We start from the raw sequence: 24,846 nt of genomic DNA on the forward strand, positions 1-24,846 counted from the left end.
GTGCAAAAGCTTTGAAGTTTCATTAGGTCCCATTTGTTTATTTTTGTTTTTATTTCCATTACTCTAGGAGGTGGGTCAGAAAGGATCTTGCTGTGATTTATGTCATAGAGTGTTCTTCCTATGTTTTCTTCTAAGAGTTTGATAGTTTCTGGCCTTACATTTAGGTCTTTAATCCATTTTGAGCTTATTTTTGTGTATGGTGTTAGGGAGTGATCTAATCTCATACTTTTACATGTACCTGTCCAGTTTTCCCAGCACCATTTATTGAAGAGGCTGTCCTTTCTCCACTGTACATTCCTGCCTCCTTTATCAAAGATAAGGTGTCCATATGTGCGTGGGTTTATCTCTGGGCTTTCTATCCTGTTCCACTGATCTATCTTTCTGTTTTTGTGCCAGTACCATACTGTCTTGATTACTGTTGCTTTGTAATATAGTCTGAAGTCAGGGAGCCTTATTCCTCCAGCTCCTTTTTTCGTTCTCAAGATTGCTTTGGCTATTCGGGGTCTTTTGTGTTTCCATACAAATTGCGAAATTTTTTGTTCTAGTTCTGTGAAAAATGCCAGTGGTAGTTTGATAGGGATTGCATTGAATCTGTAGATTGCTTTGGGTAGTAGAGTCATTTTCACAATGTTGATTCTTCCCATCCAAGAACATGGTATATCTCTCCATCTATTTGTATCATCTTTAATTTCTTTCATCAGTGTCTTATAATTTTCTGCATACAGGTCTTTCGTATCCTTAGGTAGGTTTATTCCTAGATATTTTATTCTTTTTGTTGCAATGGTAAATGGGAGTGTTTTCTTGATTTCACTTTCAGATTTTTCATCATTAGTATATAGGAATGCCAGAGATTTCTGTGCATTAATTTTGTATCCTGCTACTTTACCAAATTCATTGATTAGCTCTAGTAGTTTTCTGGTAGCATCTTTAGGATTCTCTATGTATAGTATCATGTCATCTGCAAACAGTGACAGCTTTACTTCTTCTTTTCCAATTTGGATTCCTTTTATTTCCTTTTCTTCTCTGATTGCTGTGGCTAAAACTTCCAAAACTATGTTGAATAAGAGTGGTGAGAGTGGGCAACCTTGTCTTGTTCCTGATTTTAGTGGAAATGCTTTCAGTTTTTCACCATTGAGGATGATGTTTGCTGTGGGCTTGTCATATATGGCTTTTATTATGTTTAGGAAAGTTCCCTCTATGCCTACTTTCTGGAGGGTTTTTATCATAATTGGGTGTTGAATTTTGTCGAAAGCTTTCTCTGCATCTATTGAGATGATCATATGGTTTTTCTCCTTCAATTTGTTAATATAGTTTATCACATTGATAGATTTGCGTATATTGAAGAATCCTTGCATTCCTGGAATAAACCCCACTTGATCATGGTGTATGACCCTTTTAATGTGCTGTTGGATTCTGTTTGCTAGTATTTTGTTGAGGATTTTTGCATCTATGTTCATCAGTGATATTGGCCTGTAGTTTTCTTTCTTTGTGACATCCTTGTCTGGTTTTGGTATCAAGGTGATGGTGGCTTCGTAGAAGGAATTTGGGAGTGTTCCTCCCTCTGCTATATTTTGGAAGAGTTTGAGAAGGATAGGTGTTAGCTCTTCTCTAAACGTTTGATAGAATTCACCTGTGAAGCCATCTGGTCCTGGGCTTTTGTTTGTTGGAAGGTTTTTAATCACAGTTTCAATTTCAGTGCTTGTGATTGGTCTGTTCATATTTTCTATTTCTTCCTGATTCAGTCTTGGCAGGTTGTGCATTTCTAAGAATTTGTCCATTTCTTCCAGATTGTCCATTTTATTGGCATAGAGTTGCTTGTAGTAATCTCTCATGATTTTTTTTATTTCTGCAGTGTCAGTTGTTACTTCTCCTTTTTCATTTCTAATTCTATTGATTTGAGTCTTCTCCCTTTTTTTCTTGATGAGTCTGGCTAGTGGTTTATCTATTTTGTTTATCTTCTCAAAGAACCAGCTTTTAGTTTTATTGATCTTTGCTATTGTTTCCTTCATTTCTTTTTCATTTATTTCTGATCTGATTTTTATGATTTCTTTCCTTCTGCTAGCTTTGGGGTTTTTTTGTTCTTCTTTCTCTAATTGCTTGAGGTGCAAGGTTAGGTTGTTTATTCGAGATGTTTCCTGCTTCTTAAGGTGGGCTTGTATTGCTATAAACTTCCCCCTTAGAACTGCTTTTGCTGCATCCCATAGGTTTTGGGTCGTTGTGTCTCCATTGTCATTTGTTTCTAGGTATTTTTTTATTTCCTCTTTGATTTCTTCAGTGATCACTTCATTATTAAGTAGTGTATTGTTTAGCCTCCATGTGTTTGTATTTTTTACAGATCTTTTCCTGTAATTGATATCTAGTCTCATGGCGTTGTGGTCGGAAAAGATACTTGATACAATTTCAGTTTTCTTAAATTTACCAAGGCTTGATTTGTGACCCAAGATATGATCTATCCTGGAGAATGTTCCATGAGCACTTGAGAAAAATGTGTATTCTGTTGTTTTTGGATGGAGTGTCCTATAAATATCAATTAAGTCCATCTTGTTTAATGTATCATTTAAAGCTTGTGTTTCCTTATTTATTTTCATTTTGGATGATCTGTCCATGGGTGAAAGTGGGGTGTTAAAGTCCCCTACTATGAATGTGTTACTGTTGATCTCCCCTTTTATGGTTGTTAGTATTTGCCTTATGTATTGAGGTGCTCCTATGTTGGGTGCATAAATATTTACAATTGTTATATCTTCTTCTTGGATCGATCCCTTGATCATTATGTAGTGTCCTTCTTTGTCCCTTTTAATAGTCCTTATTTTAAAGTCTATTTTGTCTGATATGAGAATTGCTACTCCAGCTTTCTTTTGGTTTCCATTTGCATGGAATATCTTTTTCCATCCCCTTACTTTCAGTCTGTATGTGTCTCTAGTTCTGAAGTGGGTCTCTTGTAGACAGCATATATAAGGGTCTTGTTTTTGTATCCATTCAGCCAATCTGTGTCTTTTGGTGGGAGCATTTAGTCCATTTACATTTAAGGTAATTATTGATATGTATGTTCCTATTTCCATTTTATATATCGTTTTGGGTTCGCTACTATAGGTCATTTCCTTCTCTTGTGTTTCGTGTCTAGAGAAGTTCCTTTAGCATTTGTTGTAAAGCTGGTTTGGTGGTGCTGAACTCTCTCAGCTTTTGCTTGTCTGTAAAGGTTTTAATTTCTCCATCAAATGTGAATGAGATCCTTGCTGGGTAGAGTAGTCTTGGTTTCAGGCTATTCTCCTTCATCACTTTCAGTATATCCTGCCACTCCCTTCTGGCTTGTAGGGTTTCTGCTGAGAGGTCCGCTGTTAACCTTATGGGGATTCCCTTGTGTGTTATTTGTTGTTTTTCCCTTGCTGCTTTTAATATGCTTTCTTTGTATTTAGTTTTTGACAGTTTGATTAATATGTGTCTTGGCGTGTTTCTCCTTGTATTTATCCTGTATGGGACCCTCTGTGCTTCCTGGACTTGATTAACTATTTCCTTTCCCATATTAGGGAAGTTTTCAACTATAATCTCTTCAAATATTTTCTCAGTCCCTTTCTTTCTTTCTTCTTCTTCTGGAACCCCTATAATTCGGATGTTGGTGCGTTTCATGTTGTCCCAGAGGTCTCTGAGACTGTCCTCAGTTCTTTTCATTCTTTTTTCTTTATTCTGCTCTGCAGTAGTTATTTCCACTACTTTATCTTCCAGGTCACTTATCCGTTCTTCTGCCTCAGTTATTCTGCTATTGATCCTATCTAGAGTGATTTTAATTTCATTTATTGCATTGTTCATCGTTGCTTGTTTCATCTTTAGTTCTTGTAGGTCCTTGTTAACTGTTTCTTGCATTTTGTCCATTCTACTTCCAAGATTTCGGATCATCCTTACTATCATTATTCTGAATTCTTTTTCAGGTAGATTGCCTATTTCCTCTTCATTTGTTAGGTCTGGTGGGTTTTTATCTTGCTCCTTCATCTGCTGTGTGTTTTTCTGTCTTCTCATTTTGCTTATCTTACTGTGTTTGGGGTCTCCTTTTTGCAGGCTGCAGGTTCGTAGTTCCCGTTGTTTTTGATGTCTGTCTCCAGTGGCTAAGGTTGTTTCAGTGGGTTGTGTAGGCTTCCTGGTGGAGGGGACTAGTGCCTGTGTTGTGCTGGATGAGGCTGGATCTTGTCTCTCTAGTGGGCAGGTTCACGTCTGGTGGTGTGTTTTGGGGTGTCTGTGGCCTTATTATGATTTTAGGCAGCCTCTCTGCTAATGGGTGGGGTTGTGTTCCTGTTTTGCTAGTTGTTTGGCATAGGTTGTCCAGCACTGTGGCTTGCTGGTCGTTGAGTGAAGCTGGGTGCTGGTGTTAAGATGGAGGTCTCTGGGAGATTTCCGCTGTTTAATATTATGTGGAGCTGGGAGGTCTCTTGTTGACCAGTGACCTGAAGTTGGCTCTCCTACCTCAGAGGCAGAGCCCTGACTCCTGGCTGGAGCACCAAGAGCCTTTCATCCACACGGCTCAGAATAAAAGGGAGAAAAAGTAGAGAGAATTAGTAGAAGTATGAGGAAAGAAAGAAGGAAAGGAGGAAAGGAAGGAAGGAAGAAAGAAGCAAAGAAGGAAAGAAAGGAGGGAGGGAGGGAGAGAGGGAGGAAGGAAGGAAGGAGGGAAAGAAGGAAAAAAAGACAGAAAGAAAGATGATACAGTAAAAATAAAATAAAGTATAATATAGTTATTGAATTAAAAAATATTTAGAAAAAAAAAAAAGGGACGGATAGAACCTTAGGACAAATGTTGGAAGCAAAGCTATACAGAGAAAATCTTACACAGAAGCATACACATACACCTTCACAAAAAGAGGTAAAGGGGGAAAAATCATAAATCCTGCTCCCTGAGACCACCTCCTCAATTTGGGGTGATTCGTTGTCTAAAGGAGGGAGGGAAGGAAGGAAAGAAAGAAAGAACGAAGGTAAAGTATAATAAAGTTATTACAATTAAACTTAATTATTAATTAAAAGAATTTTAAAAAAAAAGTCATGGACGGATAGAGCCCTAGGACAAATGGTGGAAGCTAGAGTATACAGACTAGATGTCACACAGGAGCATACACGTACACCTTCACAAAAAGAGGAAAAGGGAAAAAAATCATAGATTTCGCTCCTAAATTCCACCTCTTCAATTTGGGATCATTCCTTGTCTATTCAGGTATTCCACAGATGCAGGGTATATCAAGTTGATTGTGGAGCTTTAATCCGCTGCTTCTGTGGCTGCTGGGAGAGATTTCCCTTTCTCTTCTTTGTTTTCACAGCTCACAGGAGCTCAGCTTTGGATTTGGCCCTGCCTCTGCGTGTAGGTCGCTGGAGGGCGTCTGTTTTTTCGCTCAGCCAGGACGGGGTTAAAGGAGCCGCTGATTCGGGGCCTCCGGCTCACTCAGGCCGGGGGTTGGGGGATGGGGGTAGGAGGGGCACTACGTGCGGGGCGGGCCTGCAGCTGCAGAGGCAGCGTGACGTTGCGGCAGAGGCCGGCGTGACGTTGCACCAGCCTGAGACCCGCCGTGCGTACTCCCGGGGAAGTTGTCCCTGGATCCCGGGAACCTGGCAGTGGCGGGCTGCACAGGCTCCGCGGAAGAGGGGTGTGGAGAGTGACCTGTGCTCGCACACAGGCCCCTTGGTGGCGGCAGCAGCAGCCTTAGCGTCTCCCGCCCGTCTCTGGGGTCCGCGGTTTTAGCCGCGGCTCGCGCCCGTCTCTGGGATTTGCGCTTTCAGCCGCGGCTTGCGCCCGTCTCGGGGGCTCGCGCCCTCAGCCGCGGCTCGCGCCCGTCTCTGGGGTTTGCGCTTTCAGCCGCGGCTCGCGCCCGTCTCGGGGGCTCGCGCCCTCAGCCGCGGCTCGCGCCCGTCTCTGGAGTTCCTTTAAGCAGCGCTCTTAAACCCCTCTCCTCGCGCACCAGGAGACAAAGAGGGAAGAAAAAGTCTCTTGCCTCTTCGGCCGGTGCAGGCTTTTCCCCGAACTCCCTCCCGGCTAGTCGTGGTGCACTAACCCCTTCAGGCTATGTTCAAGCCGCCAACCCCAGTCCTCTCCCTGAGCTCCGTCCAAAACCAAAACCCGAGCCTCAGCTCGCAGCCCCGCCCGCCCCGGCGGGTGAGCAGACAAGCCACTCGGGCTGGTGAGTGCCGGTCAGCACCGATCGTCTGTGCAGGAATCTCCCCGCTTTGCCCTCCGCACCCGTCGCTGTGCACTACTCCGCGGTCCCGAAACTCCCCCCTCTGCCTCCCGCAGTCTCCTCCCGCGGAGGGGCTTCCTAGTGTGTGGAAACTTTTCCTCCTTCACAGCTCCCTCCCACTGGTGCAGGTGCCGTCCTTATTCTTTTGTCTCTGTTTTTTCTTTTGCCCTACCCAGTTACGTGGGGAGTTTCTTGCCTTTTGGGAGGTCTGAGGTCTTCTGCCAGCCTTCAGTAGGAGTTCTGTAGGAGTTGTTCCACGTGTGGATGTATTTCTGGTGTATCCGTGGGGAGGAAGGCGATCTCCGCGTCTTACTCTTCCGCCATCTTCAAGGTCCCCCCCCTCTTGGATTTCTTTTATTTCTCTTTCTTCCCTGATTGCTGTGGTAAGGAATTCCAAAACTTTGTAGAATAGTGGCAAGAGTGGATATCCTTGTCTTGTTCCTGGTCTTAGAGGAAATGCTTTCAGCTTTTCACAATTGAGAATGATGTTTGCTGTGAGTTTGTCAGATATGGCCCTTATTCTGTTGAGGTAGGTTCCTGATCTGCATTTCTATCGATAATCTTTCTTCATTCCTTTAAATTTTTATTAACACTTTTTGAACTTGGTATCCACTAGACTGATGTTCTCCATTTTATTATTTGTTCTTTCAGGGGATTTCACTTGTTCTTTTAATTGGAGGTAGTTCTTTTGCCTTTTAATTTTACTTAACTTTCTCTCTATGAATTTAGGAGAAACAGTTGTCTACTGTGGTTTTGAATGGGTGTGTTTATGTGGGAACATCCCTGTCTAGACTGTGTATGTTCAGTATTTTTGATGTGAGGGCTGGTTTTGGTATGATAGCCAAGCAGAGTGTGCTGGCTGTTATCTCTTTGATAGGGGGTGTAGTTGGTGTAATATCTAGAGATTTTGCTGGATGTGTGGTAGGGCTTCCTGTCTACTCCAAGGCTGTCCCCACTCTCTCATGGGTGGGTTCTACTCCTCATTTGTAGGAGTAAAAGCACTGAGGGTTGGGTTTTATCAGGCTCCATGGCCTTTGAGTGAAAGCACTGCCCCAAAGGAGGTGATTACTGAAGTAGCTGAGGCCCATGGTTTCACATTAAACTTATGTTCCACCTGTGTATACATCCGCAGTTCTGCTCAGAAGTAGCCTACATTTATGTCCTTTTCTCTGTGTGTTTGTCCCAAATCTAGTGGAAGGCTGTGGTGTGGAATAGGCTGAGGTTGGGGGTTGGGTTATTTTGGCTGCAAGAATTGTGGTGGATCCACTTCCAATGAGATGTGGGCTGCCTTTGTGGTAGACTTCCCCCATGACCTGTCTACTCCAGATCTAGTGCTAAGTTGTTGAGTGGGTGGGGTTAAGGCACTCTCACTAGGGAATGAACTACTGTGTACTCCTGCCCAGTGCCTGTCTGCCTGAGATTCAGAGCTCTACCACTGTGCCCTCTTGTGAAACTGCCCCATGTGTGCACTGACAAAGTTTGCTGAACACTCTCCTGCTGCACCATGGTGACAATGGGCTCTGTGGCTCCACCCAGATCATGCACCAGGTCCTCTGGGTGTCTCTGCATACCTATATTGAGTCCTCTCCCATAGCCTGTCTGCCCAAGATTCCACCAGTGCTTAGTCATCGCTTCTTCTTAGACTCACTGTGCCATTCACATGCTGAAAATGGCCTCCGTGCTTCTGGCCAGTTAACACCCCAGGCAACCCTTATCTCTCTGTGCATAGCAAGAATGAATCTTTGCTCAGATCTTGCACCAGCCTCTGGTGTAGCGTGCGTGGGTCAGGGTGCTTTTCACTTTGGATGGGGAAGTGCGACAAGGCAGAAAGCACCGGTGCAAATCTCTCTCTGTCCTGATTGTTAGCAAGGCAGCATGCACTCCTTGTGAGTAAAGTCTAGGCTTCCCCAGCCCTTCTCTTCTATCTTTAGCTATTCGAGGTCTTTTGTGTTTCCATACAAATTAAAAAATTATTTGCTCTAGATTCTATTAAAATGTCATTGGTAATTTGATAGTGATTGCCTTGGTTATTTTGGTCATTTTGGCACTATTGATTTTTCCAATCCAAGAACACGGTATATCTTTCCATCTATTTGTGTTGTCTTCCATTTCTTTCATCAGTGTCTTATAATTTTCAGAGTACACTTTTTTGCCCCTTAGGTAGGTTTTTCCTAGGTAGTTTATTCTTTCTGATGAAATGGTAAATGTGATTGTTTCCTTAATTTCTTTTTCTGATCTTTCATTGTTAGTGTATAGAAATGCAACATATTCCTGTATATTAATTTTACATCCTGCAACATTATCAAATTCATTGATGAGCTGTAGTAGTTTTCTGGTAGTGTCTTTAGGATTTTTTATGTAACGTATCATGCTCTCTGGAAACATTGACAGTTTTATTTCTTCTTTTCAAATTTGGATTTATTTATTGCTTTTTCCTCTCTGATTGCTGTGGCTAGGACTTCCAAAACTATGTTTAAAAAAGTGGTGAGGGTCAGCATCCTTATCTTGTTCCTGATGTTAGAAGAAATGTTTTCATCTTTTCACCATCAAGTATGATGTTAGTTGTTGGTTTGTCATAGATAGTCTTTATTATCCTGAGGTTTGTTCCCTCTAGATAAAGTTTCTGAAGAATTTTTATCATAAACCCATGGTAAATTGTGTCAAAAGTTTTTCTACACCTATTGAGATGATCATGTTTTTATTCTTCAGTTTGATAATGTGATGTATCACCTTGACTGAGATGTGGATATTGAAATATTCTTGCATACCTGATAGAAATCCCACTTGGTCATGCTGTATGATCCTTTAAATGTATTGTCAGTTTGGGTTTATTAATATTTTGTTGAGGGTTTTTGCATATATATTCATCACTGATATTGGACTGTAGTTCCTTTATTGTGATCCTATTGTCTGGTTTTGGTATACGCGTGATGCTGACCTCATAGAAGTAGTCTGCAATATTTTTGGAAAATTTTGAGAAAAATTCGTGTTAACTCTTCTCTAAATGCATGGTAGAATTCACCTGTGAAGCCGTCTGGTTCTGGACTTTTGTCTGTTGAGGTACTTTTAATTACAGATTCAAATTTCTTACTAGAAATTGGTTTGTTCTATATTTTCTATTTTTTTCTGCTTCAATCTTGTGAGATTGTTCATTTCTAAGAATTTGTTTATTACCTAAAGGTTAGCCATTTCATTGACATATAGTAATGTCTTATGATCTTTTGTATTTCTGTGGTGCCATTTATAATTTCTTTATCATTTCTTCTTTAATTGATTTGAACTCCCTCCTTTTTTTTTTGGTGATGGTTTGGCTAACATTTTATCTATTTTGTTTTTCTTTTCAAAGAACCAGCTTTCAGTTTTATTGATCTTTTCTTATGTTGCTTTTTAAGTCTCTATTTCATTTATTTCTCTCTGATATTTATGATTTCTGCCTTACTAATATTAAGTTTTGTTTGTTCTTCTTACTCTAGTTCCTTTATGTGTACGTTAGATTATTTATTTGAGATTTATTTTGTTTCCAGAAGTAAGCTTGTTTCGAAATAAACTTCTCTCTGAAAACTGCTTTTGCTGTGTACCATAGGTTTTGGATAGTCGAATATTCATTTTCATTTGTCTCTAGGCATTTATAAAGTTCTTTACTGATACATAGATTATTCAGTAGTATACCGTTTGGCCTCCACGTGTTTGTGTTTTTTACAGTTTTATTTTTTTAACATCTTTTTTAGAGTATAATTGCTTTACAATGCTGTGGGAGTTTCTGCTGTATACAGATGTGAATCAGCTATATGTATACATATATCCCCATATACCTCCCCTCTTGTGTCCAACCCAGCCTATCCCACCCCTCTAGGTGGTCACAAAGCACCTAGGTGATCTCTCTGTTCTATGCAGCTGCTTCCCACTAGCTACCTATTCTACATTTGGTAGTGTATATAAATCAATGCCACTCTCTCACTTCGTCCCAGCTTACCCTTCCCCCTCCCTGTGGCCTCAACTCCATTCTCTATGTCTGCATCTTTATTCCTGCCTTGTCCTAGGTTCCTCAGAATCTTTTTTTTCTTTTTAGATTCCATATATATGTGTTAGCATATAGTATTTGTTTTCCCATTCTGACTTACTTCACTCTGTGTGAGAGACTCTAGGTCCATCCACGTCACTACAGCTAACTCAATTTCATTTCTTTCTATGGCCAAGTAATATTCCACTGTATATATGTGCCACATCTTCTCTATCCATTCATCTGTCAATGGAAAATTACATTGTTTCCATGTCCTGGCTATTCTAAATAGTGGTGCAATGACTATTGTGGTGCATGACTCGTTTTGAATTATGGTTTTCTCAGGGTATATGCCCAGTAGTGGGATTTCTGGTTCATATGGTAGTTTTATTTTCAGTTTTTAAAGGAACCTCCATACTGTTCTGCATAGTGGCTGTATCAATTTACATTCCCACCAAGAGTGAAGAGGGTTCCCTTTTTTGCAGACCCCCTCCAGCATTTATTGTTTGTAGATTTTCTGATGTTGGCCATTCTGACCAATGTGAGCTGATAGCTCATTGTGGGTTTTTTGGTTTTTTTTTTTTTTTTTTTTTTTTTTTTCAGTACGTGGGCCTCCCACTTTTGTGGCCTCTCCTGTTGTGGAGCACAGTTTCCGGAGGTGCAGGCTCAAGGGCCATGGCTCACAGGCCCAGCTGCTCCGCGGCACGTTGGATCCTCCCAGACCGGGGCACGAACCCACGTCCCCTACATTGGCAGGCGGACTCTCAACCACTGCACCACCAGGGAAGCCCAACTCGTTGCACTTTTGATTTTCATTTCTCTAATGTTTAGTGATGTTGAGCATCCTTTCATGCGTTTGTTGGAAAACTGTATGCCCTCTTTGGAGAAATGTCTATTTCGGTCTTCTGCCCATTTTTCATTGGGTTTTTGTTTTTCTTTTTGTTTTTTGATATTGAGCTGCAAGAGCTGCTTGTAATTTTTGGAGATTAATCCTTTGTCAGTTGATTCATTTGCAAATATTTCCTCCCATTCTGAGGGTTGTCTTTTCATCTTCTTTATGGATTTCTTTGCTGTGCAAAATCTTTTAAGTCTCATTAGTTCTCATTTGTTTATTTTTGTTTTTATTTTCAATTCTATACAAAGTGCATCAAAAAGTATCTTGCTGTGATTTATGTCAAAAAGTGTTGTTCATATGTTTTTCTCTAAAAGTATTAGAGTGTCTGGCCATACATTTAGGTATTGAATCCATTTTGAGTTTATTTTTGTGTATGGTGTTAGTGAGTGCTCTAATTTCACTCTTTTACATGTAGCTGTCCAGTTTCCCCAGTACCACTTATTGAAGAGGCTGTCTTTTCTCCATTGTATATTCTTGCATCCTCTATCAAAAATAAGGTGACCATATGTGTGTGGGTTTATCTCTGGGCTTTCTATCCTGTTCCATTGGTCTATATTTCTGTTTTTGTGCTAGTACCATACTGTCTTGATTACAGTAGCTTTGTAGTATAGTCTGAAGTAAGGGAGCCTGATTCCTCCAGCTCCGTTTTTCTTTCTGAAGATTGCTTGGGCTATTCGGGGTCTTTTGTTTTTCCACCCAAATTTTGCAATATTTTGTTCTAGTTCTGTGAAAAATGCCATTGATAGTTTGATAGGGATTGCATTGAAACTCTAGGTTGCTTTCGGTTGTATAGTCTTTTTCACAATGTTGATTCTTCCAATCCAAGACATGGTATATCTCTCCATCTGCTTGTATCACCTTTAATTTCTTTCACAATTTCTTACAGTTTTCTGCATACAGGTTTTGTCTCCTTAGGTATGTTTATTACTAGGTATTTTATGCTATTGTTTGCAATGGTGAATGGGAGTGTTTCCTGAATTTCTATTTCAGACTCTTCATCATCAGTGTGTAGGAAAGCAAGAGATTACTGTGCATTAATTTTGTATCCTGCTACTTAACCAAATGCATTGATTAGCTCTAGCAGTTTTCTGGTAGCATCTTTAGGATTCTCTGTGCACAGTATCATGTCATATGCGTACGACAGCTTTACTTCTTCCTTTCAGGTTTGGATTCCTATTATTTCTTTTTCTTCCCTGATTGCTTGGCTAAAGCTTCCAAAACTACTTTGAGTAATAGTGGTGAGAGTAGACACCCTTGGCTTCGTCCTGATCATAGAGGAAATGGTTTCAATTTTTCACCACTGACGATGTTGGCTGTGGGTTCGTCATATATGGCCTTTATTGTGTTGAGGTAAGTTCCCTCTATGCCTACTTTCTGTAGTTTTTTTTTATTATTATAAATGAGTGTTGAATTTCGTTGAAAGCTTTTTCTGCATCTATTGAGATGATCATATGGTTTTTCTTCTTGAATTTGTTAATATGGTTTATCACATTGATTGATTTGCATATATTGAAGAATCCTTGCATTCCTGAGATAAATCCCACTTGGTCATGGTGTCTGATCCTCTTAATGTACTGTTGGCTTCTGTTTGCTAGTATTTTGTTGAGGTTTCTTTGCATCTATGTTCATCAGTGATATTGGTCTGTAGTTTTCTTTCATTGTGACATCTTTGTCTGCTTTTGGTATCAGGGTGATGGTGACCTCATAGAATGAGATTGGGAGTGTTCCTCCCTCTGCTATATTTTGGAAGAGTTTGAGAAGAATCAGTGTTAGCTCTTCGCTAAATGTTTAAAAGAATTCACCTGTGAATCCATCTGGTCCTAGTCTTTTGTTTGTTGGAAGAATTTTATTAACAGCTTCAATTTCAGTCCTTGTGATTGGTCTGTTTATATTTTCTATTTCTTCCTGGGTCAGGGTGGAAAGTTGTGCTTTTCTATGACTTTGTCCATTTCTTCCAGGTTGTTCCTTTCATTGGCATATAGTTGCTTGTAGTAATCTCTCATGATCCTTTTTATTTCTGTGGCGCCAGTTGTTTCTTCTCATTTTCCATTTCTAATTCTATTGATTTGAGTCTTCTCCCTTTTTCATTCATGAGTCTGGCTAATGATTTATCAATTTTGTTTATCTTCCCCAAGAACTAGCTTTTAGTTTTATTGATCTTTGCTACTCTTTCCTTCATTTCTTTTTCATTTATTTCTGATCTTATCTCTTTTTTTAACATCTCGATTGGGGTATAATTGCTTTACAATGGTGTGTTAGTTTCTGCTTCATAACAAAGTGAATCAGTTATACATATACATATGTTCCCATACCTCTTCCCTCTTGCGTCTCCCTCCCTCAAACCCTCCCTATCCCACCCCTCGAGGCAGTCACAAAGCACGGAGCTGATATCCCTGTGCCATGTGGCTGCTTCCCACTAGCTATCTACCTTACGTTTGTTAGTGTATATATGTCCATGCGTCTCTCTCACCCTGTCACAACTCGCCCATCCCCCTCCCCATATCCTCAAGTCCGTTCTCCAGTAGGTCTGTGTCTTTATTCCTCTCTTACCCCTAGGTTCCTCATGACATTTTTTTCTTAAATTCCATATATATGCGTTAGCATACAGTATTTGCCTTCCTCTTTCTTTTTTTTTTTTTTTTTTTTTTTTTTTTTTTTTTTTTTAAACATCTTTATTGGGGTATAATTGCTTTACAATGGTGTGTTAGTTTCTGATTTACAACAAAGTGAATCAGCTATACATATACATATGTTCCCATATGTCTTCCCTCTTGCGTCTCCCTCCCTCCCACTCTCCCCATCCCACCCTTCCAGGCTGTCACAAAGCACCGAGCTAATATCCCTGTGCCTTGCGGCTGCTTCCCCCCAGCTATCTACCTTACTACGTTTGTTAGTGTGTATATGTCCATGACTCTCTCTCGCCCTGTCAAAACTCACCCTTCCCCCTCCCCATATCCTTAAGTCCGTTCTCCAGTAGGTCTGCGTCTTTATTCCTATCTTACCCCTAGGTTCTTCATGACATTTTTTTCCCTTAAATTCCATATATATGTGTTAGCATACGGTATTTGTCTTTTTCTTTCTGACTTACTTCACTCTGTATGACAGATTCTAGGTCTATCCATCTCATTACAAATAGCTCAATTTCATTTCTTTTTAAGGCTGAGTAATATTCCATTGTATATATGTGCCACATCTTCTTTATCCATTCATCCAATGATGGGCACTTAGGTTGTTTCCATATCAAGGCTATTGTAAATAGAGCTGCAATGAACATTTTGGTACATAACTCTTTTCGAATTTTGGTTATCTCAGGGTATATGCCCAGTAGTGGGATTGCTGGGTCATATGGTAGTTCTATTTGTAGTTTTTTAAGGAAACTCAATACTGTTCTCTATACTGGCTGAACCAATTCACATTCCCACCAGCAGTGCAAGAGTGTTCCATTTTCTCCACACTCTCCCCAGCATTTATTGTTTCTAGATTTTTTGATGATGGCCATTCTGACTGGTGTGAAATGATATCTCATTGTAGTTTTGATTTGCATTTCTCTAATGATTAATGATGTTGAGCATTCTTTCATGTGTTTGTTGGCAGTCTGTATATCTTCTTTGGAGAAATGTCTATTTAGGCCTTCTGCCCATTTTTGGATTGGGTTGTTTATTTTTTTGTTATTGAGCTGCATGAGCTACTTGTAAATTTTGGAGATCAATCCTTTGTCAGTTGCTTCAGTTACAAATATTGTCTCCCATTCTGAGGGCTGTCTTTTCATCTTGTTTATGGTTAACTTTGCTGTGCAAAAGCTTTGAAGTTTCATTAGGTCCCATTTGTTTATTTTTGTTTTTATTTCCATTTCTCTAGGAGGTGGGTCAAAAAGGATCTTGTTGTGATTTATGTAAGTGTGTTCTGCCTATGTTTTCCTGTAAGAGTTTGATAGTTTCTGCCTTATATTTAGGTCTTTAATCTATTTTGAGCTTATTTTTATGTATGGTGTTAGGGAGTGACCTAACCTGATACTTTTACATGTACCTGTCCAGTTTTCCCAGCACCACTTAGTGAAGAGGCTGGCCTTTCTCCACTGTACATTCCTGCGTCCTTTATCAAAGATAAGATGACCATATGTGCGTGGGTTTATCTCTGGGCTTTCTATTCTGTTCCATTGATCTATCTTTCTGTTTTTGTGCCAGTACCATACTGTCTTGATTACTGTAGCTTTGGAGTATAGTCTGAAGTCAGGGAGCCTGATTCCTCCAGCTCCGGTTTTCGTTCTCAAGATTGCTTTGGCTATTTGGGGTCTTTTCTGTTTCCATATAAATTGTGAATTTTTTTGTTCTTGTTCTGTGAAAAATGCCAGTGGTAGTTTGATAGGGATTGCATTGAATCTATAGATTGCTTTGGATAGTAGAGTCATTTTCACATTATTGATTCTTTCAATCCAAGAACATGGTATATCTCTCCATCTACTTGTATCATCTTTAATTTCTTTCATCAGTGTCTTATAATTTTCTGCATACAGGTCTTTTGTCTCCTTAGGTAGGTTTATTCCTAGATATTTTATTCTTTTTGTTGCAATGGTAAATGGGAGAGTTTTCTTGATTTCACTTTCAGATTTTTCATCATTAGTGTATAGAAATGCCAGAGATTTCTGTGCATTAATTTTGTATCATGCTACTTTACCAAATTCATTGATTAGCTCTAGTAGTTCTCTGGTAGCATCTTTAGGATTCTCTGTGTATAGTATCATGTCATCTGCAAACAGTGACAGCTTTACTTCTTCTTTTCTGATTTGGATTCCTTTTATTTCCTTTTCTTCTCTGGTTGCTGTGGCTAAAACTTCCAAAACTATGTTGAATAAGAGTGGTGAGAGTGGGCAACCTTGTCTTGTTCCTGATCTTAGTGGAAATGCTTTCAGTTTTTCACCATTGAGGATGATTTTGGTTGTGGGCTTGTCATATATGGCCTTTATTATGTTGAGGAAAGTTCCCTCTATGCCTAATTTCTGGAGGGTTTCTATCTTAAATGGGTGTTGAACTTTGTCAAAAGCTTTGTCTGCATCTATTGAGATGATCATATGTTTTTTTTCCTTCAATTTGTTAATATGGTTTATCACATTGATAGATTTGCGTATGTTGAAGAATCCTTGCATTCCTGGAATAAACCCCACTTGATCATGGTGTATGATCCTCTTAATGTGCTGTTGGATTCTGTTTGCTAGTATTTTGTTGAAGATTTTTGCACCTATGTTCGTCAGTAATATTGGCCTGTAGTTTTCTTCCTTTGTGACATCCTTGTCAGGTTTTGGTATCAAGGTGATGGTGGCCATGTAGAAGGAATTTGGGAGTATTCCTCCCTCTGCTATATTTTGGAAGAGTTTGAGAAGGATAGGTGTTAGCTTTTCTCTAAATGTTTGATAGAATTCGCCTGTGAAGCCATCTGGTCCTGGGTTTTTGTTTGTTGGAAGATTTTTAATCATCGTTTCAATTTCAGTGCTTGTGATGGGCCTGTTCATATTTTCTATTTTTTCGTGATTCAGTCTTGGCAGGTTGGGCATTTCTATGAATTTGTCTATTTCTTCCAGGTTGTCCATTTTATTGGCATAGAAATGCTTCTAGTAATCTCTTGATCTTTTTCAATTCTGCAGTGTCAGTTGTTACTTCTCCTTGTTCATTTCTAATTCTATTGATTTGAGCCTTCTCCCTTTTTTTCTTCATGAGTCTGGCTAATGGTTTATCTATTTTGTTTATCTTCTCAAAGAACCAGCTTTTACTTTTATTGATCTTTGCTATTTTTTTCCTTCATTTCTTTTGCATTTATTTCTGATCTGATTTTTATGACTTCTTTTCTTTTGCTAACTTTGGGGTATTTTTGTTCTTCTTTCTCTAATTGCTTTAGGTTCAAGCTTAGGTTGTTTATTCGAGATGTTTCCTGCTTATTAAGTTGGGCTTGTATTGCTGTAAACTTCCCTCTTAGAACTGCTTTTGCTGCATCCCATAGCTTTTGGGTCGTCGTGTCTCCATTGTCATTTGCTTCTAGGTATTTTTTGATTTTCTCTTTGATTTGTTCAGTGATCACTTCGTTATTAAGTAGTGTATTGTTTAGCCTCCATGTGTTTGTATTTTTTACAGATCTTTTCCTGTAATTGATATCTAGTCTCATGGCGTTGTGGTCCGAAAAGATACTTGATACAATTTCACTTTTCTTAAATTTACCAAGGCTTGATTTGTGACCCAAGATATGATTTATCCTGGAGAATGTTTCATGAGCACTTGAGAGAAATGTGTATTCTGTTGTTTTTGGATGGAGTGTCCTATAAATATCAATTAAGTCCATCTTGTTTAATGTATCATTTAAAGCTTGTGTCTCCTTATTTATTTTCATTTTGGATGATCTGTCCCTTGGTGAAAGTGGGGTGTTTAAGTCCCCTACTATGAATGTGTTACTGTCGATTTCCCCTCTTATGGCTGTTAGTATTTGCCTTATGTATTGAGGTGCTGCTATGTTAGGTGCATAAATATTTACAATTGTTATATCTTCTTCGTGGATCGATCCCTTGATCATTTTGTAGTGTCCTTCTTTGTCTTTTCTAATAGTCTTTATTTTAAAGTCTATTCTGTCTGATATGAGAATTGCTACTCCAGCTTTCTTTTGGTTTCCATTTGCATGGAATATCTTTTTCCATCCCCTTACTTTCAGTCTGTGTGTGTCTCTAGGTCTGAAGTGGTTCTCTTGTAGACAGCATATACATGTGTCTTGTTTTTGTATCCATTCAGCCAATCTGTGTCTTTTGGTGGGACCATTTAGTCCATTTACATTTAAAGTGGTTCTTGATATGTATGTTCCTATTCCCATTTTCTAAATTGTTTGGGGTTCGTTATTATACGTCTTTCATTTCTTTTGTGTTTCTTGCCTAGAGAAATTCCCTTAGCATTTGTTGTAAAGCTGGTTTGGTGGTGCTGGACTCTCTCAGCTTTTGCTTGTCTGTAAAGTTTTTAATTTATCCATCATATCTGAATGAGATCCTTGCTGGGTAGTGTAGTCTTTGTTGCAGGTTTTTCTCCTTCATCACTTTCACTGTGTCCTGCCACTCCCTTCTGGCTTGCAGAGATTCTGCTGAGAGATCAGCTGTTAACCTTATGGGTATTCCCTTGTGTGTTATTTGTTGTTTTTCCCTTGCTGATTTTAATATGCTTTCTTTGTATTTATTTTTTTGTTTGTTTTGCTTGTTTTTTTGTTTGTTTTTGCGGTACACGGGCCTCTGACTGTTGTGGCCTCTCCCGTTGGGGCGTACAGGCTCCGGAGGTACAGGCTCAGCAGCCATGGCTCACGGGCCCAGCCGCTCCATGGCACAGGGGATCTTCCTGGGCCGAGGCATGAACCCGCGTCCCCTGCATCAACAGGTGTATTGTCAACCACTGCGCCACCAGGGAAGCCCTGTATTTAATTTTTGACCATTGATTAATATGTGTCTTGATGTATTTCTCCTTGGCTTTATCCTGTATGGGACTCTCTGTGCTTCGTGGAATTGATTAACTATTTCCTTTCCCATACTGGTAAGTTTTCAACTACAATCTCTTCAAATATTTTCTCAGTCCCTTTCTTTTTCTCTTCTTCTTCTGGAACCCCTATAATTCAAATGTTGGTGCCTTTAATGTTGTCCCAGAGGTCTCTGAGACTGTCCTCAGTTCTTTTCATTCTTTTTTCTTTCTTCTGCTCTGCAGTAGTTATTTCCACTATTTTATCTTCCAGGTCACTTATCCGTTCTTCTGCCTCAGTTTTTCTGCTATTGATCCCATCTAGAGTCTTTTTCATTTCATTTATTGTGTTGTTCATCATTGTTTGTTTCATCTTTAGTTCTTCTAGGTCCTTGTTAACTGTTTCTTGCATTTTGTCCATTCTATTTCCAAGATTTTGGATCATCTTTACTATCATTATTCTGAATTCTTTTTCAGGTAGACTGCCTATTTCCTCTTCATTTGTTAGGTCTGGTGCATTTTTATCTTGCTCCTTCATCTGTGGTGTATTTATCTGTCTTCTCATTTTGCTTATCTTGCTGTGTTTGTGGTCTCCTTTTTGCAGGCTGCAGGTTCGTAGTTCCCGTTGTTTTTGATGTCTGTCCCAAGTGGCTAAGGTTGCTTCAGTGGGTTGTGTAGGCTTCCTGGTGGAGGGGACTAGTGCCTGTGTTGTGGTGGATGAGGCTGGATCTTGTTTCTCTAGTGGGCAGGTCCACGTCTGGTGGTGAGTTTGCGGGTGTCTGTGGACTTATTATGATTTTAGGCAGCCTCTCTGCTAATGGGTGGGGTTGTGTTACTGTTTTGCTAGTTGTTTGGCATAGTGTGTCCAGCACTGTAGCTTGCTGGTCGTTGAGTGAAGCTGGGTGCTCGTGTTGACATGGAGATCGCTGGGAGATTTTCGCCATTGTATATTATGTGGAGCTGGGATGTCTCTTGTTGACCAGTGTCCTGAAGTTGGCTCTCCCACCTCAGAGGCACAGCACTAACTCCTGTCTGCAGCACCAAGAGCCTTTCATCCACACGGCTCAGAATAAAAGTGAGAAAAAGTAGAGAGAAATAATTAGTAGAAGTAGAAAGAAAGAAAGAAAGAAAGAAAGAAAGAAAGAAAGAAAGAAAGAAAGAAAGAAAGCAAAGGAAAGGAGGGAAGGAAGAAAGAAAGAAAGAAGAAAAGAAGGAAAGAAAGGGAGGAGGGAGGAAAGAAGGAAGGAAGGAGGGAAGGAAGGAAGAAAGAAAGAAAGAAAGAAGATACAGTAAAATAAAATAAAGTATAATAAAGTTATTAAATTAAAAAATAATTATTATTAAAAAAAAAGGGATGGATAGAACCTTAGGACAAATGGTGGAAGCAAAGCTATACAGACAAAATCTTTCACAGAAGCATACATATACACCCTCAGAAGAAGAGGTAAAGGGGAAAATATCATAAATCTTGCTCTCAAAGTCCACCTCCTCAATTTGGGATGATTCATTTTCTAAAGGAGGGAAGGAAGGAAAGAAAAGAAAGAAAGAAAGAAAGAAAGAAAGAAAGAAAGAAAGAAGGTAAAGTATATAAAGCTATTAAAATTAAAATTAATTTTTAAGAAAAAAATTAGGAAAAAAACGGACGGATAGAACCCTAGGACAAATGGTGGAAGCAAGGCTATACAGACAAAATCTTACAAAGAAGCATACGCATACACACTCACAAAAAGAGGAAAAGGGGAAAAAATCATAGATCTTGCTCTCAAAGTCCACCTCCTCAATTTGGGATGATTCGTTGTCTATTCATGTATTCCACAGATGCAGGGTACATCAAGTTGATTGTGGAGCTTTAATCCGCTGCTTCTGAGGCTGCTGGGAGAGATTTCCCTTTCTCTTCTTTGTTCTCACAGGGGCTCAGCTTTGGTTTTGGCCCCGCCTCTGCGTGTAGGCCGCTGGAGGGCGTCTGTTTTTTGCTCAGACAGGACGGGGTTAAAGGAGCCGCTGATTCGGGGGCTCTGGCGCACTCAGGCCAGGGGGAGGGAGGGGCACGGCGTACGGGGCAGGCCTGCGGCGGCAGAGGCCAGCGTGACGGTGCACCAGCCTGAGGCCCTCCGTGCGTTCTCCCAGGGAAGTTGTCCCTGGATCCCGGGAACCTGGCAGTGGCGGGCTGCACAGGCTCCCCAGAAGAGGGGTGTGGATAGTGACCTGTGCTTGCACACAGGCCCCTTGGTGGCAGCAGCAGCAGCCTTAGCATCTCCTGCCCGTCTCTGGTGTCTGCAATTTTAGCCGTGGCTCACGCCCATCTCTGGAGCTCCTTTAAGCAGCGCTCTTAAACCTCTCTCCTCGCGCACTGGCAAACAAAGAGGGAAGAAAAAGTCTCTTGCCTCTTCGGCAGCTCCAGACCTTTTCCTGGACTCCTTCCCGGCTAGCCGTGGTGCACTAACCCCTTCAGGCTGTGTTCATGCAGCCAACCCCAGTCTTCTCCCTGCGCTCAGACCAAAGCCAGAGCCTCAGCTCACAGCCCCGCCCGCCCCGGCGGGTGAGCAGACAAGCCTCTTGGGCTGGTGAGTGCTGGTTAGCATCGATCCTCTGTGTGGGAATCTCTTCACTTTGACCTCCACACCCCTGTTGCTGTGCTCTCCTCTGTGGCACCGAAGCTCCCCCCTCTGCCTCCCACAGTCTCTGCCCGTGAAGGGCCTTCCTACTGTGTGGAAACCTTTCCTCCTTCACAGCTGCCTCCCATGGGTGCAGGTGCCGTCCCTATTCTTTTGTCTCTGTTTTTTCTTTTGCACGACCCAGGTACGTGGGGAATTTCTTGCCTTTTGGGAGGTCTGAGGTCTTCTGCCAGCGTTCAGTAGGTGTTCTGTAGGAGTTGTTCCACGTGTAGATGTACTTCTGGTGTATCTGTGGGGAGGAAGGTGATCTCCAAGTCTTACTCTTCTACCATCTTCCCCTCCACCCTTTCTGATCTTATCTTTATGATTTCTTTCCTTCTGCTAACTTATGGGGTTTTTTTTGTTCTTCTTTCTGTAATTGCTTTAGGTGTAAGATTAGGTTGTTTACTTGAGATTTTCTTGTTTCTTGAGGTAGGTTTGTATTGCTATAAACTCCCCTCTTAGAATTGCTTTTGTTGCATCCCACAGGTTTTGGGTTGTTATGCTTTAATTGTCATTTGTTTCTATGCATTTTTTGATTTCCTCTTTGATTTCTTCAGTGATTTCTTGGTTACATAATAGTGTATGGTTTATCCTCCATATATTTGTACTTTTTACAGATTTTTTTCCTGTACCTGATATCTAGTCTTATGGCATTGCTGTCAGAAAAGATGTTTGCCATGATTTCAATTTTCTTTAATTTACAAGGGTTTGATTTGTGACCTGAGATATGATGTATCCTGGAGAATGTTCCATGAGCACTTGAGAAGAAAGTGTATTCTGTTGTTTTTGCATAAAATGTCCTATAAATATCAATTAAGTCCGTCTGTGTAATGTATCATTTATAGCTTGTGTTTCCGTATTTATTTTCATTTTGGATGATCTGTCCATTGGTGAATGTGGGGTATTAAATTTCCCTACTATGTTTGTGTTACTGTCAATTTCCCTTTTTATGGCTGCTAGCATTTGTCTTATGTATTGAGGTGCTGCTATGTTGGGTGCATAAATATTTACAATTGTTGTATCTTCTTCTTGGATTGATCTCTTGATAATTATGTAGTGTCCTACTTTGTCTCTTGTAATAGTCTTTGTTTTAAAGTCTCTGTTGTCTGATATGAGAAGTGCTACTCCAGCTTTCTTTTGATTTCCATTTGCATGGGATATCTTTTTCCATACCCTCATGTTCAGTCTGTATGTATCCCTGGGTCTGAAGTGTGTCTCTTGTAGAGAGCATATATACTGGTCTTGTTTTTGAATCCATTCAGCCAGTCTATGTCTTTTGGTTGGAGCATTTAATCCATTTACATTTAAGGTAGTTATCGATATGTACATTCCTATTTCCATTTTCTTAATGTTTTGGGTGTGTTTTTGTTGGTCTTTTCCTTCTCTTGTGTTTCCTGTCTGGAGAATTTCCTTTAGCATTTGTTGTAAAGCTGGTTTGGTTATGCTGAATTCTCTTAGTTTTACCTCTCTGTAAAGTTTTTAATTTCTCCATCAAATCTGATTGAGATCCTTGTTGGGTAGAGTAATCATGGTTGTAGGTTTTTCTCTTTCATCAATTTAAATGTGTTCTTCCACTCCCTTCTGCCTTGCAGAGTTTCTGCTGAAAGATCAGCTGTTAACCTTATGGCGATTCCCTTGTATGTTATTTGTTGTTTTTCACTTGCTAAGTTTAATATTTTTACTTTGTATTTATTTTTTGATAGTTTGATTAATATGTGTCTTGGCATGTTTCTCCTTGGATTTATCCTGTATGGGACTCTCTGTGCTTCCTGGACTTGATTGACTATTTCCTTCCCCATATTAGGGAAGTTTTCAACTATAAACTCTTCTAATATTTTCTCAGTTTCTTTGTTTTTCTCTTCTTCTTCTGGGATTGCTATATTTCGAATATTGGTGCATTTAATGTTGTCTCAGATGTCTTTGAGACTGTCCTCAATTCTTTTCATTCTTTTTACTTTATTCTGTTCTGCAGCAGTTATTTCCACTCTTTTGTCTTCCAGGCTACTTATCCTTTCTTCTGCCTCAGTTATTCTGCTATTGATTCCTTCTGAAGTATTTTTAATTTCATTTATTGTGTTGTTCATCATTGTTTGTTTGCTGTTCAGTTCTTCTAGGTCATTGTTAAATGTTTCTTGTGTTTTCTCCATTCTACTTTCGAGATTTTGGATCATCTTTACTATTATTACTCTCAAATTCTTTTTCATGTAGACTCCCTAATTCTTCTTCTTTTGTTTGGCCTGGTGGCTTTTCCCTTTGCTCCTTCATCTGCTGCATATTTCTCTCTTTTCTCATTTTGTCTAACTTTCTGTGTTTGGGGTGTCCTTTTTGCTGTCTCAAGTTTGTATTTCCCGTTAGTTTTGGTGTGAGCCTCCAGTGTATGTGGTTGGTTTAGTGGGTTGTGTAGGCTTCCTGGTGGAGGGTACTTGTGTCTGTGTTCTGGTGGATGAGGCTGGATCTTGTCTTTCTGGTGGGCAGCACTGCATCCAGTGGTGTGTTTTGAGGTGTCTGTGAACTCATTATGATCTTAGTCAGCCTCTCTGCTAATGAGTGGTGTTGTGTTCCTGTCCTGCTATTTGGCATGGGGTGTCCAGCTCTGAAGCTTGCTGGCCTTTGCTTGTAGCTGGGTCTTAGTGTTGAGATGACAATCTCTGGAAGATATCTTTCCTTTTGATTTTACATGGGCCTGGTTCTTTTCTTGTGGTCCATTGTTATGGACTTGGACCCCCACCTCAGAAGCTGAGGTCTGACACCCAGCCAGAGCACCAGGACCCTGCCAGCCACATTGCTCAGAAGAAAAGGAAGAGACAAAACTAAACAAAAAGAAAGACAAAACCAAAACCAAAAAAAAAAAAAAAAAAACCATGCAGACTGAACCCTAAGACATATGGTAAAAGCAAACCTATACAGACAAAATCACAAAAAGAAGCATACACATACACATACACACTCACAAAAAGAGAAAAGGAAAAAAAAAGAACAACAAAAATATATATAAAGAAGAGAGCAACCAAACCAATAAACAAATCCACCAATGATAATAAACACTAAATACTAAACTAAGATAAACATAAAACCAGAATCACATTAGACATAGAAAGTACACACCAAGTCCACAGTTGCTCTCAAAGTCTACCGCCTCAATTTTGGGAACATTCGTTGTCTATGTATTCTTCATTTGCAGCCTTTATCAAGTTGATTGTGTGGATTTTACCTGCTGCTCCTGAGGCTGCACGGAGAAATTACCCTTTTACTTCTTTGTTCGCACATCTCCTGGGGTTCAGCTTTGGTTTTGGCCCTGCCTCTGAGTGTAGGCTACCCTCAGGAGCCTGTTCCCTTCCTAGAGAGGAGGGGGTTAAAGTAGCGGCTGATTTGGGCACTTTTGCTCAATCAGTCTGGGGGTAGGTAGGCATATGGTAGTCATAATTGGAATGTGAGGCGAGCCTGAGGTGGCAGAGGCTGTTGTGATCTTGCAACAGCCTGAGGCATGCTGTGTGTTCTCCCAGGGTACTTGTCCCTGAATCACAGGACCCTGGCAGTGGCTTTCTTCACAGACTCCTGGGGGTGTGGATAGTGACCTGTCATTGCACACAGGATTCTTGCTGACAGTGGCAGCAGT

At 40.3% G+C, this 24,846-nt stretch overlaps 1 protein-coding gene across 3 annotated transcripts in view; it reads left to right on the top strand.

Annotated features, from left to right (window-relative positions):
• The window catches only part of KLF8 (Kruppel like factor 8), a 370,498-nt gene that overhangs the window by 265,301 nt on the left and 80,351 nt on the right, over positions 1 to 24,846 (top strand). The gene's annotated exons all lie outside the window — the stretch shown is intronic.

Source organism: Phocoena sinus, chromosome X, assembly GCF_008692025.1.
Source record: "Phocoena sinus isolate mPhoSin1 chromosome X, mPhoSin1.pri, whole genome shotgun sequence".
Classification (NCBI taxonomy): Eukaryota; Metazoa; Chordata; class Mammalia; order Artiodactyla; family Phocoenidae; genus Phocoena; species Phocoena sinus.